Genomic DNA, 18,682 nt, shown 5'->3' with positions numbered 1-18,682 from the left:
GGGCATTGAAGATGAAACGTGGCTGGGTCTTTCAGTATGGCAGTGATCCCAAACATACCGCCCGGGCAAAGAAGGAGTGGTTTCGTAAGAATAATTTCAAGGTCCTGGAGTGGCATAGCCAGTCTCCAGATCTCAACCACATAGAAAATCTTTGGAGGGAGTTGAAAATCTGAGTTGCCCAGCGACAGCCCTAAAACATCACTGCTCTAGAGTAGATCTGCATGGATGAATGGGCCAAACTACCAGCAACAGTGTGTAAAAACCTTGTGGAGACTTACAGAAAACGTTTGATCTCTGTCATTGCCAACAAAGGGTATATAACAAAGTATTGACATAAACTTTTGTTATTGACCAAATACTTATCCTTCACCATAATTTACAAACAAACTCCTAAAAAAATCAGACAATGTGATTTTCTGGATTTTTTTTCTCATTTTGTCTCTCATAGTTGACGTGTACCTTTGACAAAAATTACAGGCCTCTCTCATCTTTTTAAGTGTGAGAACTTGAACAATTGGTAGCTGACTAAATACTTTTTTGCCCCAGTGTACATGTAAACGGATAAGGAGATTAAGCGGGTTCTGTATGTTAAATACGATGATCTCTGTTCCGTTCTACAGTAATTGTTAAACAAGAAAATATATTATTTGAGGTTATGGTTTTAAAAGTTTTTATACAGTGAAACTGGAAATGTAATAGTTAGCCTAATTAGGTCTTCTCTATTTTCATTGCTCCAATCAGCTTATGGTTTTTGCAATTAAATGTATAGGGTCATTATTCTATGTTTTAAAGTGACCGTTTTGGAAGACTGATAGGCTACACATCTGTTTTACATGTTTTAAATGTTGTAGTTTAAATTGTGTTATTATTAATAAAAAATATCCTGTTCGTTCTAAGACAAGAAATTTCGAAACACAATTATAAATACAAAAGACAATGTTTATACAGGGCCATGTTCTATAATTCTGTTATTTTAAAAATGATAGTTTTACATGTATTAATTTATTTTTCAATATGAACAGTATGAAGTTTGTGTAGGTGGATATATGTGTATATGTATATATTTGATTAAATGTTTTAAATTCAATATTTTTACTGTTTAAGTTAATACGAAAATGTCAATGTACAAAAAAGGATTTAGGCATGTCAGACATGGGTATTTTCCTGTCATGTATTGGTAAATATCGATGGAAAGAATTAAACGAACTAAAAATGAAACGATATTTTATTATTTGAATATTTCAAAAATATACTAATGTCAGGTACATACAATTCCCTCACAAGTTATGCTGTAATGAGTGTTTAACTTTTCAGCACTTCATAAGCATATAGGCTTTCAGGTTTCTGTAAAATTATTTTTTAAGAAAACGCAACAGTGAGAACACTTATAACTTCGTACACACAAAAAAACTTAGTCTTATAATAATAATGAGACTAATCAGGAAACTCCATTGTGTGTTTATTCAGGGTTTTTCTGTTGCGCATAGTTGCGGTTTATTGTCCTATCAGTTTTATTTTTTTGTCCTATCGAGTTGTAAAATCCATTGGTCACGACTGTAAGACAGGTGTGCGTCAGGCAGGCAATAAGATAAAAATGTAATTAAGTTAATAAAAACAGAGTGAATGTAGCAGCTGGACAAATTGTTTGCAGAGCTTGACTGGTCCGTTTAGGGCTGCATCGGTGTGTGCAACATTCGGGTAAAAAAAATGCCAACCGGTCGGGTCAGACTCGGATCTTATTTTTACGAATTTGTTTCGGGTCAGGTCTTTCTTAAAAAATATGTTAGTATTCACGTTGGGTTTGGGTAAAAAGTGATTCGGGTCACTTCGGGTCAGGTAAATTTTTTTTAGACCCAATAAGACCTTTAGGTCTGATTCGGTCTGGTAGATACCGGTAGGTACCCAACCCTAGTCTTGTTATTTAATGTTTAAAGATGAGAAGATAGCGAGCCCACCTGTTTGCTGTGAAGTATTTAGGCATGTCAGACATGGGTAGCCGAGTGATAATTTGCAGCGGTGGCAAAGGGCACCAGTGACAAAAAAAATGAAATGCTGGATCGTGTTTTTACTGCTCATTTGTATGACTCGTCAATCTTAAAAACATCTATATGTTGCTGATATGTTGTACTTTTTGTTGTAAATTCAGTCAAGGAGGTGGTTCATACTAGAGGTCTTCTCGGGTCCAAAGAAATGTACCCGACCCGAAATGACCCGAATCACTTCATACCCGAACCCGACGTGCATAAATAAAAAAGATTTAAAGAAAGACCCGACCCGAGACAAACCCGAGAAAATTAGACACGAGTCCGACCCGAACTAGTGAAAAAAATTTTTTAACCCGACTGGAACCGAATGTAAACGGCACTGACGTGTGTGCATTCTGCAGACCCACGCGCAGCGAAAATGAACCTTCCGACAACCACACAATGTCGCAAGCGCTGTTGGCAAACAGATGAGAGGTTTGAAAAGGACATTGACGCACACAGGCGAGAGAGTTCGGGTCTTCTCGGGTCCGTTCAGAAAAAACACATTCATTTTTAAATTACCTGAGACCCGATGCCGCTATTATTGTACCATTGTACCCGACCCGTGTCCGAGGCACATGTGAAACTTTTTGACCCGAACCCGATCGGGTCTCGGGTCGGACCTCGGGTTTTCGGATCTAAGTGGACCCGTGAAGACCTCTAGTTCATACACTCTTAGGACGAATGTGTTAAAAACAACACATTAGTGTTGATTCAGGGACAATAAACTAAATGCGTTGTCCCAGAATCCACACATCTGTGTTATTATTGAAACAACACATTTTGTGTTACTTTTTACACAACTTGTGTGTTTTATTTTAACACAAAAACAACACAAAATGACACATTGTGTTAAAGTTACACATAATGTTTTAAAAGCTTAATGCACAAAGATGTGTAAAAAATTAACACATCCTTTCTAAGAGTATAACTTCCTATTCTGAAAGTTTGATCAATTGTACATAATAACATGTGCAATAAACAAATGCATATAGAGTTAAGTCTATTTATGTAAAAAAAGATACATAAAAATGGAAACATTAATAATTTTAAATGTATTTTGATTTGCAAAGATACGGTCACCTCTGCTCTTTAATCTTGCATTAGGGGAGACTAAAAGTAGTTGCCCAGCAGATGTAAGTGTACCACCAGGTCTTCATTAAACTTTAAGACATTGAAGGCGATCCAGGCTTTAATATCCTCAAGACATCTTAACAAAGGTGCCAATGAATTTGCATCATTTTGTTTCAAAGGCAGATGGAGTTGCGAGTCCTCTGCATAGCAGTGAAACGAGATGCCATGTTTTCTAAAAATAGACCCTGTTTTAAAGGAGTTACACTGCACTCACGATCACCAAGGTGCCAGACAAACAAGACTGAAAATCTCCAAAAATAAATAAACTGTCTGCACACTTGAACCCTCAAGGCAAATCCCCAAATTCATTCACCAAGCTTTCGGTTAAAAGACCATCCTGCCTTGTGGATGGTCTTTTGACTGAAAGGTTGGTGATTAAACTTGGGGATTTGCTTTAAGGATTCAAGTGTGCAGACAGTTTATTTATTATCTAAAAATAGACCCTAAAAATATCTTGTCACTCCACGATATATTTATCAGGGTTCCTGCGGGGTCTTAAAAAGATTAAAATTCAAAAAGTTACATTTAAGGCCTTAAAAAGTCGATATTACTTTTCAGTGATAGAACATCTTTTAACTGGACAAATTGTACTGTTGCTGCAACATGAGCAGCCTCCTAGCTGCTACAAGTACACTCTGAAAGTGGGGGTGGAGGGTAGAGCACACAGCCCCGCCCCTCACCCTGCCTGCAGAAAAGTGTCTAATACCAGGCACTGTTGCGCTTTTCAACCAGCTGTAAGTAATTTTTACATAGAAACTACAAGTGTTGCTTTAATAAGAAGAGGGAGAGGTACCGTCTTTCTCCTGTTACTTCATTATCTGCAGTGATGGGAATAACGGCGTTATAAGTCATTGTCGTTACTAACGGTGTTATTTTTTTCAGTAACGAGTAATCAAATAAATTACTGTTTCCCCCGTTATAACGCCGTTATCGTTACTGACGTTAAAATGCTCTGCGTTACTAAAATTTATCTCACTGTAGTGATTTTCACCCGCGTAGGCTCGCTCTCTCAGCCACACACTGTTTTTCTCATGTGTGTGTGTGTGTTGGGAGAAACATAACTGATGATGATCGGTGTGTGCGTGTTAAAGGGGGTGGGACAACCATACAGCGGATGATGATTGGCTTAATTTCCATCGTTAGCCAACCAGAGGCAGAGTTCACCCACAAGCACGCACAATCCCAGCAGTGTAAAAAAGTCTGAGCAACTGGTCACTTTGTCGCTAGATTAGCAACTTTCTATCACTTTAGCGACTTTGTTTTAAAAAAGCAACTAGGACAAATCTAGCGATCTTTTCTGGCGTGGTTGGAGACTTTTCTAGACTGACATGAAAACACGCGTCGTTCTCTCTTCTCAATGAGCAGCACCCGGGTGCTGCTCTGCTGCTGTGCCCCATCTCAAAGCACTGACAGGCAGCCCGGTCATTGCGCAGCAATCACTCCAAACACACCGGTGACAGGGCGATGGCAAGTACAACGAGCATAAAGGTAGCGGTCACAAACACGAAGTATAATAAGCACTACTTTTCCATTGTCGAGGTGAAAGGCAAAAATATTTGTGTAATGTGCAACTTATGTCCTGGAAGAAAAAGTCTCTCCACGTCTGTGGCAAGTAGTTCAATTCTTGCACCGCTTCTGTTTAATTTGTATATGCTCCCACTTGGTCAAATAATGAAAAAATTGCTTACCACAGCTATGCAGATGACACCCAGATATACTTAGCCCTGTCACCTAATGACTACAGCCCCATTGACTCTCTATGTAAATGCATTGATGAAATTAACTGTTGGATGCGTCAAAACTTCCTCCAGTTAAACAAAGACAAAACTGAAGTCATTGTATTTGGAAATAAAGATGAAACTCTCAAAGTTAACACATACCTTGGCTCTAGGGGTCTAAAGACACAAAATAAAGTCAGAAATCTTGGTGTAATTTTAGAGTCTGACCTTAATTTCAGTAGTCATGTGAAAGCAATAAGCAAATCAGCTTACTACCATCTCAGAAATATTGCCAGAATTAGCTGTTTTGTATCAAGACGGGACTTAGAGAAACTTGTTCATGCTTTCATCACCAGCAGGGTGGATTACTGCAATGGACTTCTTACGGGGATCCCCAAAAAGACCATTAGACAGCTGCAGCTCATACAAAACACTGCTGCCAGAATTCTGACCAGAACCAAAAAATCTGAGCACATTACTCCAGTCCTCAGGTCCTTACACTGGCTACCTGTTACATTTAGAATAGATTTTAAAGTATTGTTACTCGTTTATAAATCACTTCATGGCTTAGGACCCAAATACATGACAGATATGCTAACTGTATATAAACCTAAAAGATTACTCAGATCATTAGGATCAGGTCAGTTAGAAATCCCAAGGGTTCACTCAAAACAAGGTGCGTCAGCATTTAGTTATTATGCCACCTCTAGCTGGAATCAGCTTCCAGAAGAGATCAGATGTGCTTCAACAGTAAACACTTTTAAATCTAGATTAAAAACACATCTGTTTAACTTTGCATTTACTGAATGAGCACTGTGCTGCTTCACACTGACTGCACTTTTAACTCAAGTCACTTTTATTTCTGTTTTATTCTTTTTAACATTTTAAAGTGTTTTTATTGTGATTTTATTGTGTATCTATTATTTTTACATTTTCTTTTTTTCTCTTTTATATATTGTTTTCTCATTTCTATGTAAAGCACTTTGAATGACCTCTGTGTATGAAATGTGCTATACAAATAAACTTGCCTTGCCTTGCCTTGCCTAGTTAATTCTGATCTAATAAAGCACCTCACATCGTCACATGCTGCCACAAAATTTGTGATTTCTCTTTAGTATCCATTTTTGTCATTTAACATATTTAATATTTGGGGCATCCAAGTTATTTGAAATATTTAATTTTTTTTAAGTAACGCAATAATTATTTCCCCTGGTAATTAGTTACTTTTATAATAATGTAACGCAGTTACTAACTCAGTTACTATTTGTGAGAAGTAATTAGTAACTATAACTAATTACTTTTTTAAAGTAACGTTCCCAACACTGATTATCTGTAATGAGCTGAGATCGCCACGCTCTGCGCCATTGAAGTGAACGAGTAGAGATGATCCATATGCATAGCTCTTGTCTCCTGCAGTAAATGGACACACAATGTCTGATCCAGTCTCTCCATTCCTTGCTATGCTGAGTTGTTTTAGCCGAGTGCACCAAACGTGACGACTACATTCTTATTTACTTGCATATGAGTGTCAGTAAAAGTTCTCTCCAAACGCAAGTAATTTCTTTGTCCTTCCATCCAACAGTACACACGACGGGTACACACAAACACACAAGGCATGAAATTTGACGCGCTTTTTGGTATTCTTTTAAAAGACATGGTTGCAAACAGCACATCTAAATCCTTATTTACTCGCTTCTATCTCTATACAGCAAGTTTATTCAATCACATGCATGGGCAGATATTCCTTTGTGCTGCTTTTACAATCAACACGTTACTGAGTAATGGCGTCTGTAAACAAACATTGATATGGTGACCACGCTAATCTCTTGTTGTGTGTGTACTATAATGATTAAAAAACACAGAGTCCAGACAGAGCCAGTTCTTCTTTTGTGCTTTTTATTTGCGCAAAAGTAAAACTCTCACTAATCCTAACAATAATGAATCAATACACTACAGGGTGGTTTCCCGGACAGGGATAAGACTAGTCCTAGACTAAAATAAATGTAAGAGCTGTCCAAACTGAAAACAACTTTCACAGACATATCTTAAAATACATCAGTGCCCTTTGTTTTGCCTCAAAATACACAAGTGATATTTTTAGTGAGACATATTTGTTAAAACTAGTTATATTTTCTAATTAAACTAAGGCCTAGTCCTGGCTTAAGCTAATCACTGTCTGGGAAACCACCCCTCCATCTCTTACTAAATGTACCATGATTACTACGTATTTGTAGCTAAAAACATGGTTGTACTTTTTTGTAGTAAAACCATGGTTTTTATAAGGTATACTTGTAAAAGTATAACAAAATATTTCGATAGATAGATAGATAGATAGGTAGATAGATAGGTAGATAGATAGGTAGATAGATAGGTAGATAGATAGATAGATAGATAGGTAGATAGATAGATAGATAGATAGATAGATAGATAGATAGATAGATAGATAGATAGATAGATAGATAGATAGATAGATAGATAGATAGATAGATAGATAGATAGATAGATAGATAGATAGATAGATAGATAGATAGAATGAGTAGGCATAATGATTTTCACATCATTTTGAAGAAAAAAACTCTAGACTACTAGATCCTGTTTTGAAAAGTCTTGGGAACACATGTTTGGAATGAGTTTTCTGGACTTAAATCAGTGACTTAAAAATGTAGCTTTTTCAAAAACCACGCATAAACATTTTTCTCTCAAAAATACAAACATGTACATACATGTTGCTCATATAATATTGTAGCCCAGTTTGTGCTGAACACAGTGTTATGAGACTTATTATGGTTTTAAGCAACTAAAAAAGCACAAATGTCAGTGCAGGTCAAAACTTCCCCAGGGCCCAAATAACCCTGCCATAGGCTATATTTCAGGTGTTGTGATCTTACTGTATACTGTGCGTCTGGCAAGAAACAAACCTTAACCCTCTTGGGTCCAAGGGGTTTTTAGGGCCACTCGTGTCTGGAGATTTTTATTAACACACATACACAACTGTATATATGGATTTGGATGTCATGTTTGGTAGCACTCGGATAAAAGTCAACTCGCACAGAAAGGAATGGAGAGACTGGATTGTAGATTGTGTATTCATTGATTGCATAAGGCAAGAGTTATGGATATGGATGTCTCTGCTAGTTCACTTCAATTGCGCGGGGATGTGGCGATCTTAGCTCATTATACAGATTATCAGGTAACTGGAGAAAGACGGTACCTCTCCTCTTTCTTATACAATATATTCAATTAAATGCAATAAATAAATTAATTTATTAATAATGCAATAACTTAATCAATTATCAAGTATTAAGCAAATGCATATATTAATACATTCAGGGATTAATAATAATTGAAAGTTATATAGTTCTCCCATAAGATATTCATATTAACTACAAAAAGAAAATGACTCTGAGCCAGTGGTATTATTATAATTTATAATAAATTAAACATGCCTTATGAGTCTTTTTTAAATCTTGTTCTTTGTATATTTATAAACCAAACAGGCACAATATTATGTACACAGCACACAGTCAGTTAAAAAATCAGCAACTCACCTGACTCCCTTGCTTTCTTTAAGACCTTCTCTACTCTTCTTTGTCCGGCCACCCCCCACCTTCACCTGACTTAACGCTGACGATTTAGCTTATTTTGCTTCTTTCTTTATAAAGAAAACCAACACTTTCAGCAGTCAGTTCTCTGTGCGGTCGCCTCTTGCCCTGATCCAAACTCCTGATGCATGCTCGCTCCCCTCTTTCTCTCTTTTATATGAAGCGGATATTTCCAAGATCTTTGCTTCTAACCACCTGACTACCTGTCCGTTAGATCCCACTCATCTCCTTCAGGCCATTTTCTCCATCGCTTATCCCTGCTCTCACCCACATTATCAACCCAACTCTTTCCATTGGTACATTCCCCACAGCTTTTAAAGAGGCCCAGATGATAATCTCACTGCTAAAGAGAAACCCACACTTAATCCTGAAATGTTAGAAAAATACAGACCCGTATCTCTTCTTCCCTTCATTGCCAAGACTCTTGAGCGTGTGGTTTTTGACCAGCTCTCCTTCACACAAAATAACCTCCTGCACAGCAACCAGTCTGGTTTCAAGAGCGGTCACTCCATTGAAACTGCACTGCTCTCAGTCATTGAAGCCCTCCAAATCATCTGTACTGATCCTAGTGGATTTATCTGCCGCTTTTGACCCTGTCAACCACCACATCCTCCTGTCAACCCTCAGGGCTATGGGTGTCTCTGGAACGGCGCTACTATGGTTCAGGTCTAACCTCTCAGGTAGGTAATTTAGAGTATCCTGGTGAGGTGACGTCTCTGAACCCCAAAGTCTCAATACCGTGGTACCTCAAGGCTCAGTGCTTGGACCACTGCTGTTTTCTATATACACAATATCCCTTGTTTCTGTCATTTGGAAACATTGCTTTTCCTACCACTGCTATGCGGATGACACCGTTCCAGCCTGATAATCCTATCCTAAGGCCCTTGACCCTAAGATTCATCAAAATCTTTCTGTTCAACTAGTCATTGATGATCAGCTCAGTTTTATGGAGCATGTTGCCAGCACCATCCTGCTCTTGTTGATTCATCCTCTACAAGATTAGGAAAATTAGACCTTATACAGGCTTATGTACCCTCTAGATCCCTGTGCTCTGCCAACGAGCGACAGCTTGTGTTGCCATCCCAAAAAGGGAAAAAATCACTATCGTGTACCTTTTGTGGTTCTGTTCTTCGTCTGTGGAATGATATGCTGGTTGCGACAAGATCTGCTGACTCTGTAGCAGTCTTTAAGAACCTCCCACACAAGTTAAAGACCTCCCACACCAGTTAAATGGGACTTTAAGTATTATTTTGGATCTTTGAAACATTTGTGAAAAATAAAATTTTATTCCTGTTAAGTGCAAATTTACTGAGCCTCGTTCAGTACAGAATATAGCGTCTTAACACTATGGAGTCGACTGCGGCGTGGGCGCCGCAAACTCTTTATTTTTTCAGTCACTCTGCAAAGAGACTTAGATAACTCTGCTGATTTTGGACATACAGATATGACTTATACATCATTTTAAACGTTAAAGTGTCTAGTTTTTTTTCTATCCACTCACAATAAAAACAGAATGTTGTGCTTTTCGCAAAATTAAGAAAATAAACATGGTGCGCGTTTTGTTCTCCCTCCCTCAGTGAAGTCCTTTTTGAAACGCGTCAGAAAAATTAACTGTAACTTAATGAATACTTGTCATAGAAACAAAAGATGAATGTCTACATAATGCGTGGAATGTCTTCTTTTAAATGGTGTGAGTGAAATCGAAAACAAATATTGTAATTCGTTGTTAACTGTATTAGAAGAGGGAGATGTACCTTTTTTCTCCTATTACTTCATTATCTATAATGAGCCACGCCCCGCTCCATTGAAGAGAAGAGCAGAGATCATCCATATTCATTAGTCAACGCCACAATCAATGGAGACTCCGTCTCTGCAGCCATTCAGTGCTGTGTTGAGTTTTAATCCGAGTGCTGGAAACATGACATCTACTTGTTTACTGGCGACTGTAACTAAAGTTATCTCCAGACGCGAGTGTGTGTGCTTCGTCAGTGTGACGCGAGATCGATGTCCAAACTCACACACAAACGCATGATGCCTCATATTTGACGTGCTTTGTGGTATTCTTATAAAAGATGCGATTGCAAACATCACATCTACTTGTTTACTCTCGCCTGTAAATAAAAGTTATCTCCAGACGCTAATGTTTTCTTTGTGTTTCCGTCAGACGCGATCGACGGCCAAACGCGCACACAAACACACAATGTCTCACATTTGACGCACTTTGTATTAAGACGCATCTAAACACATCTAAAACCTTGTTTATTCACGTATATCTCCGCACAGCAAGTTTATTAAACACAGGATCACTCGCGTGTGCACACATGTACTGCTTTCATGATCAACACGTGAGGGAGTAATGGCGGCGGCTGTAAAGAAACATTGATAAGTTTATCACGCTTGTCCCTTGTTGTGTTTCTACTATCCAAACAGTACCTTCCCCATGATTACTATGGTTTTTAAAGGTATACTTGTGAAATTAATAGAAAATATTTATATTTGTGTGTGTGTGTGTATGTATGTGTATGTATATATATATATATATATATATATATATATATATATATATATATATATATATATATATATATATATATATATATATATATATATATATATATATATATATATATATATATATATATATATATATATATATATATATATATATATGTGTGTGTGTGTGTGTGTGTGTGTGTGTGTGTGTATATATATATATATATATATATATATATATATGTATATATATATGTATGTGTGTATATGTGTGTATATGTGTGTGTGTGTATATATATATATATATATATATATATATATATATATATATATATATATATATATATATATTTATATATATACAACAGTTCTTTCTGGTTCTCGAATCTGATTGGCTAAGACCTATGCGATATTGTGCTGATATCGGCACTGTAACCACTTCACCTTTCGTATCATTCCGCCACCTAGTGAATGGAGGTCCTAAGCAGGCTCATCTCTGAATGGAAAAACACAGACGCCCTGTTTTGAATCACTCTCCGTTTGTCTCATTAGTTTACTAGTGGTTGAGTGGTTCATGTAGGTTGTCTACAAATCGAAAGGTTGGTGGTTCAATCCCCGGCTCCACCTGACCAAGTGTCGAGGTGTCCTTGAGCAAGACACCTAACCCCAGCTGCTCCCGACGAGCTGGATGGCGCCTTGCATGGCTGACACCGCCGTCGGTGTATGAATGTGTGAGTGAATGGGTGAATGTGAGGCAAAATTGTAAAGCGCTTTGGATGGCCATTGGTCTATGAAAGCGCTATATAAATGCAGTCCATTTACCATTTACCATAAATCAGTCTGTGAATCCCCAATCGGAAGTTATTCCGTCAAAGATCAGCGCTCTTGGATGTTACGTTACAGTTAATGGGAGAAATGTCTTGTCACATCGTGTGGACGATTAACACTTGGAAAGAGGAATATAAACACTCGTTTTTTTTCTGGAGCTATATTTCTTATCAGAACGCGAAAACACTGTGGAACTGCAGGTAAGCACCGCAGCTTTTAAATGTGGACATTGATCATTTACTTTATCGTGACCTGACTATTAAAACATGTTATGAGATATCGCCACTGGTATATTTATAAGCAGCATGCAAAAACATATCTCTGACACTTATAAAAAACCGTTTTATATAGTACTGACAAGAACAAAGTTTAATAATAATAATCGAGTGCTCGTATCACGTTAAGAATAAATGAGAAAGCAATAGATACGTTATACAAGTAGTTTTATTAACTTTTACCTCGCGCCAAAACAATAACAACACAAAAGACACTAAATATGAATTAAAAAACAAGTAATAGTTTGATCATGACACCAAATACTGCTGATTTGATCTCATTTTGACGATCATAAACAAACAAGGCCAACATGAGAGCCAGGGTATCTCTGTCAGAGATGTAGCCCAGAGAAGGCGGTGGTCAGCGGGGCGAGTGAACACTGATGTCCGCTCATGCTTTGGTTCTCATTCGTACCGAATCTCACTAAGCAAACGTTCAAACAGGCGCTATCTTTACTAATCGACTGCAGATTTAAATATAATACATATACATTCTCGACTGAACTAATCTTAAAACTACACTTTGTGACCAAGAAACGGTAATATAAAGTAACAGCTTTTCCGTCCATTGAGTTGTTATGAGCTTCAAAGCAGCCGAAAGTTTTACCTGTCATTCTGGCCGCCCTCAAATCCGTGGCGGAAGAAGTAGTTCTCAAACAAAGAGGCTTTTAAAATAACTCCGTTGTTGTTTTCTAGTTTTCGTTTTTCAAACGTGTGCCGTCGAACTGTTGTATAAAAGCAATATCGCTCTCGGAGTCGTGTGATATAGCTCTATATCATCACGGCTGTGATTGCCTCCGGCACTCGGCCTGCGGCCTCGTGCCTCTGGCCTAATCACAGCCGTGATGATATAGAGCTATATCACACTCCTACTCGAGCGATATTGCTTAAATATAGTATATATATATAGCTATATATATATACACTATATATATATACACTATATATATATATATATATATATATATATATATATATATATATATATATATAGTGTATATATATATAGTGTGTATATATACACTATATATATATATATATACACTAGTGTATATATATATATATATACTATATATATATAGTGTGTGTGTGTGTGTGTGTGTGTGTGTGTGTGTGTGTTTATTATTCTATTGAAAATTTTTGTTATAAAATTCCCAAGTAAACCTTATCATAGTTTTACTACAGAGAAAGTTACATTCCTGTTGAACATTCCCTAAGGCTCATTATGTGGCTCATTATTCAACTCTTTTGTTCCTCAACTGTCAATCACTGATTATACAGGAGCTTTCTCGCCTCCATGCATCCTGCCTTTCCCAAGCAAAAGTGTCTTAGAAATTGTAAATCAATATATTGTTTTATGTGAATGAGCAGGCCAAATGATTTTCACATCATTTTGAAGAAAAAACTCTAGACTACCTGTTTTGAAAAGTCTTGGGAAAACATGTTTAGAATGAGTTTTGTGGACTTATATCAGTGACTTAAAAATTTAGCTTTTTCAAAAACCGCTCATAAACATTTTTCTCTCAAAAATACAAACATGTACATTGGGGGTGACCCCGAATAGTCGAAGATTCGATGCATCGATATGAGAAGCCTGATTCGGCTTCCAATCTCATAGTCGAATCGTCGCAGATGTGTTATGAAATGAGGATCATTAAATGTTGGCTATATGGGTGCACATTATCTGATTTCAGATATAACAGTTTTCTCCCAAATATATTAATATACAGCCTTTTATCATAATGCTATGCAAATAATATGTGAAGAAGTAGCTTTATTTAAAAATTTTAAAATGCGTTAATAAATCCACCAACCCCCGTGACAGGGCTACACAGTCCATATTGTAAGAGGTTTCCATGCATTGCAAAGCAGTGGCCTCTTTGTTTCTGCAGTTAAAAAAACAAATCTGCAATTCTGGCTATACTGTCGTTATTTTAACAATTTCTTTGTTTTATTTAATTTATAAATCACTCGGGGTTATCTGATTTAACTATTTGACTTGTTTTTTGTTTCCGTGCACTTCGGGAATTTTACACATATTTGTTCTGCACCTTGTTACTTCTGACCTTATTTTTTTATTATTATTTATTTATTATAAACATAAATTTGGGATTGCTTTTCGTTGTATTAATGTTTCGCTGTTGCGCTGGCCATGGTGCTGCACATGCAATTTAGCCGAACGTGCTAGGTGCTCTGCGTCTCATATTTAGGAGGTCATCAAACTAAACATAAAAACTGATTTTTTTTTCGACAGTAATACGTTTTAAAATGTATTTAAAACAGAGTGGCTATCTTGTCAAAAGTTACATTTCAAAACAGGTAAGCCATTTTTGTACATTTCGTTGATGACACGGAAAATATCTGCACAGAATGTATGCCAGACACGAATGTCTCTCTTGTGATTTAATATATTATGGTCAGTGTTCTCTTTCAAATGATATAAAAGAAATTCATGAAATAAATGATATAAGAATCATCAGGTGTTTCTACCTATAGTTTCTACCGGCTAGTTCAGCGATCTTATATATTTTTGAGATTTAGCGCGTCAAAGCAGTCATGACCGAAAAAAACGACAAATGACATATAATTTGTGATTTTACTGTAAACGATAAAAGCTAAACTTTATATACAATTCCTTAAATGTTAATTAATAACAAGATAAACTCTGAAATTAATGATTTTATAGACAAATACACTGTAAAACTTTTCACTGTAAATTTACAGTAAAATACTGGCAGCTGGGTTGCCAGCCATTTACTGTATTTTTACAGGGTCAATACTGTAAACACACTTTACAGTACACTTCTGTAATTTACAAATACAGTATCTCACTGTTTTGACACATAATTTTACAGTTTACAACTGTGTTTTTCCATAGAAATAGACTGTATTTTTGCAGAGTGTACTGTAATTAATGCTTTTGTACTGTATTTTTGACACTTCAGTTTACAGTTTAAAACTGTGTTTTTCATAGAAATAAACTGTATTTTTGCAGGATGTATTGTAATTTACCATTACGTGCTGTATTTGACATAATTTTACAGTGTTTTCCAAAATTAGTTATGTTGAGTTGTGCTACTGTTGCAGCTAGCGATGCATTCGGAGGATCAAATGAGGATGGAGATTAATCTTTCTTTTAGTATATTTATTATCAGGCTGTTGACGCATCATTCTCACGGTCAGCAGCTCACACACACAGATGAACACAGAGACTGAACACTTTGGTGCCCTCTTGTGACCACTCACATGTACAACATACATTACATTACAACTGAGGACACAAACATATTCTAACACCCCCACTTGAACTCAGGTTGTTATATAACAAAATAGAATATATAAATACATGTAGACCCTTTGTCAAACACATATTAATGTCCAAACAGAATATTTGCAAACCTACTTAATTTGAACTTAGTTACAGGTTTGGTAATTACATCAGCAACCATGTTATCAGTAGAACAGAAATTTTTACATCTTTCATCTTTACAGCATTTTCAGTATACTCTAATTTCTGTTCACATGGCGTTTCTCTGATTCTACAGTCTTGCATATTAAACCGCTGTAGTATCTTGTTAGTGTATTTTTCCTGTGTCATTTTTATACACCCATCTGACAGATTAAAGTCAATACCCAGAAAATGTTTCAATTTACCCAAGTCTTTCATCTTAAACTTTTCTGCAAGCATCTCTTTCACTTCTTTCAGTCTCTCATGATTGCTCGCAGCAATGATTAAATCATCAACCCATGTAATTATGATCACCTTTTCTCCATTTGACTCTTTGGCATAAACACAGTGATCAGCTGCATTTTGTGTGAATCCGTTCTCAGAAAGACAATCGTGCAAAATCTTATTCTAGTTTCGCCCGGATTTCTTCAAACCGTAAAGTGACTTCTCTAGTTTGTAAACTATACCCTCTTTCTCTTGGTAACCCTCTGGTGGATTGATGTAGATCTCATAGTCTATGGGAGCATGCAAGTATGCGGTTTTCACGTCCATTTGATGTAGGAGTAAATTTTCTTGTGCAGCTTTTTGTAGCACGACCCTTACACTTGTCAAGTCCGCAGTGGGCGAAAATGTCTCTCCATTCTCTGGTTGTAACCTTTGGCCACAAACCTGGCTTTGTACTTGTCTTTTCCATCTACATCAGTCTTTATAGAGTAGACCCATCTACCCCCCACTGTTTTCTTGCCGATGGGCAGTATCGCCGGGGTAAACGTTTTGTTTTCGTTTAGAGACTGGATTTGTTCATCCATGGCTTTTATCCATTCTTTTGAGTTAGCTGACCTCATTGCTCCCTCAAAAGTCTGTGGAATGCCACACACCGCTCTGCAGCAATAATCTATTGTGATATTCACCTCATCATTATCACTGTTTTCAGTTACGAAGTCATCCAAGTAACTCTGTGTTTTTCTCTCTCTGGTCGGATATCTTCTACTCTCGGGTTCACCATTTGTCACATTTTGTAATTGACTGCGATCACTAGACCTGGTTGCTTCATTTAGACTATCACTATCTGTACTTCTACTCTGTACACTTGGCTCTGGAGCATTTTCTGTACTCCTTCTCTGTGTAGTCTCACCAGTCTTGGGTTTCACTCCGACATAAACATCACTTAGATCTTGCTCACCTGTCTGTGTCTCTTTTTCTGCAGCCGCTTTGCTCACAAATTTGACTAGTCTGTGTTTTTGTACTTTCTTTGTATCTGGATGATACACCAAGTACGCTGGGCTGTTTTTGTCGTAGCCTACAAAACGACCTTGGTCACACCTGGAATCAAATTTTCCTTTTTCCTGCTTGTAAGTGTAGCATACAGATCCAAACTTTTGCATTTTTGACACATTTGGCTTCTTGTCAGTTATCGACTCAAGGGGTCTGTCCTGTACGCTTGTTGAAACATCTGTTGCGTACCACTGCAGCTGTTTGTATTGCATAGTGCCATAGTTGCTTTGGTAATGCACTTTCAACTAACATGCATCTTCCCATCTACGCCAGTTATTCTCCGCGGTTCCATTTTGGTGCGGGGAATACGGAGCTGACGTTTCATGCCTGATGTTGTTTTTCCTCAACAATGTTTGAAAGTCATTGCACGTAAACTCAGTTCCGTTGTCAGATCTTATGCACCTTACTTTCTCGTAAGGGGATACATCCGCTAGAAATTTTTCAGTAGCCTGTACGGTGTCACTTTTCTTCTTTAGGAAATATACAAACACTGCGCTCGAATAGTCGTCAGTGAATGACTGCACATATTTGTAACCGTCCATAGATTCTGTAGCTACTGGTCCTGCAAGGTCTGTGTGTACCATCTGTAATGGTGCCTTTGCTCTAGCATCAGGGTCCCGATTTCTGGTTTGGGCAAACTTTCCCTGAATACACACCTCACACTCTTGTTCGGGTCTGCCAGCTTTACCTTTGATCTGCATGCCTTCGACAATACCCTGCAACTTAACAATGTCTTCATAGTTACAGTGACCTAAGATCTCGTGCCACGGTTGTATGTCATGGCAGGCCTTACACTTATCATTAGATTCAGTTCCAGTATGCAAATAATATAACTTGCCGTACACATGTTAAATCTGTTACCGTCTCTGGTTATCAGGGTGTCTTTATTTTCTTTAAAAACAACTGTAGCCCCATTTGCGGTCGCTGCCTTCACTGAAAAGATGCTTTGGGGGTATGATGGCACAAACAAAGCGTCTTTTAACACTGACTTTCGTTGCTGTCCTCCGCTGTCGATTAGGAAAACCTCAGGATTTCCCTTCCGCTGAGCGACTCCATTGCATCGAGTGCCGTCTGCCAGCTCGATGCTGTGTGTTTCAGGCCTGAAAGTGTTGTCGAAACTCTTGAACATAGTTATGTCCGTGATGAGACGTAGCCCCCGTGTCCACCATTAGACCATTTCCCTTGATGCTGCACGTTGGCTGCCGCTGGATACGGGTCTCTCTGTCTTTCATCTTGAAAGCATAGTCCTCGACATCTTCTGAGGCTCTACTCACACCATCTTTTCTGTCTTTAATGTCCTTACGTCTACATGTTGCGTCTTTGTGTGTGTCTCTTCGGCATATACTACAGCACACTTTCTGTCGACATGCTCTAGCTCTATGGCCTTTGTTACCACACTTAAAACACACTATCTCTGCATCATCTTTGTTCCACTCACGTGCGTTCGTCTTTGCGGGTCGTCGTTCAGCTTTCCCATGAGTTTTCATCACACTGTCGCTTGACTCAGTAGCTTTTATCTTTTCAGTTTCCTCAAAATCGCGTAGTTTAGTCTTGAACTCAGCAAACGTGATTTTGTCATCTGTATGCGCCACGTGTATTGCGAATGGCTTAAAACTCTCAGGCAGTCCTTTTAAGACCATAGCCACTAGCAGTCCGTCTCCTAACGTTTCACCTGCGTTACGCAGTGCCGTAATGGCGATCTCTGCCCTGATGATATAGTCCATCACACTTTCATCGTTTGCTTTTTGAAGCGACGTCAACATCGTGTATAAACTTATTATACGGGGCTTCCCCTTCCCTGCATAATATCCTCTCAGTATTTCTAGAGCATTTCTTCCATTGTTGGGCGCATCTCTCATAACTAATGATAGACTTTTATCATCTA

General features: G+C 37.7%; 1 protein-coding gene across 2 annotated transcripts in view; it reads left to right on the top strand.

Moving 5' to 3' along the window:
• Nucleotides 1–18,682, top strand: part of dis3 (DIS3 exosome endoribonuclease and 3'-5' exoribonuclease) — a 232,895-nt gene that overhangs the window by 125,407 nt on the left and 88,806 nt on the right. The gene's annotated exons all lie outside the window — the stretch shown is intronic.

Source organism: Misgurnus anguillicaudatus, chromosome 3 (genome assembly GCF_027580225.2).
Source record: "Misgurnus anguillicaudatus chromosome 3, ASM2758022v2, whole genome shotgun sequence".
Lineage (NCBI taxonomy): Eukaryota > Metazoa > Chordata > Actinopteri > Cypriniformes > Cobitidae > Misgurnus > Misgurnus anguillicaudatus.
This window is presented reverse-complemented; position numbering and strand designations above follow the sequence as displayed.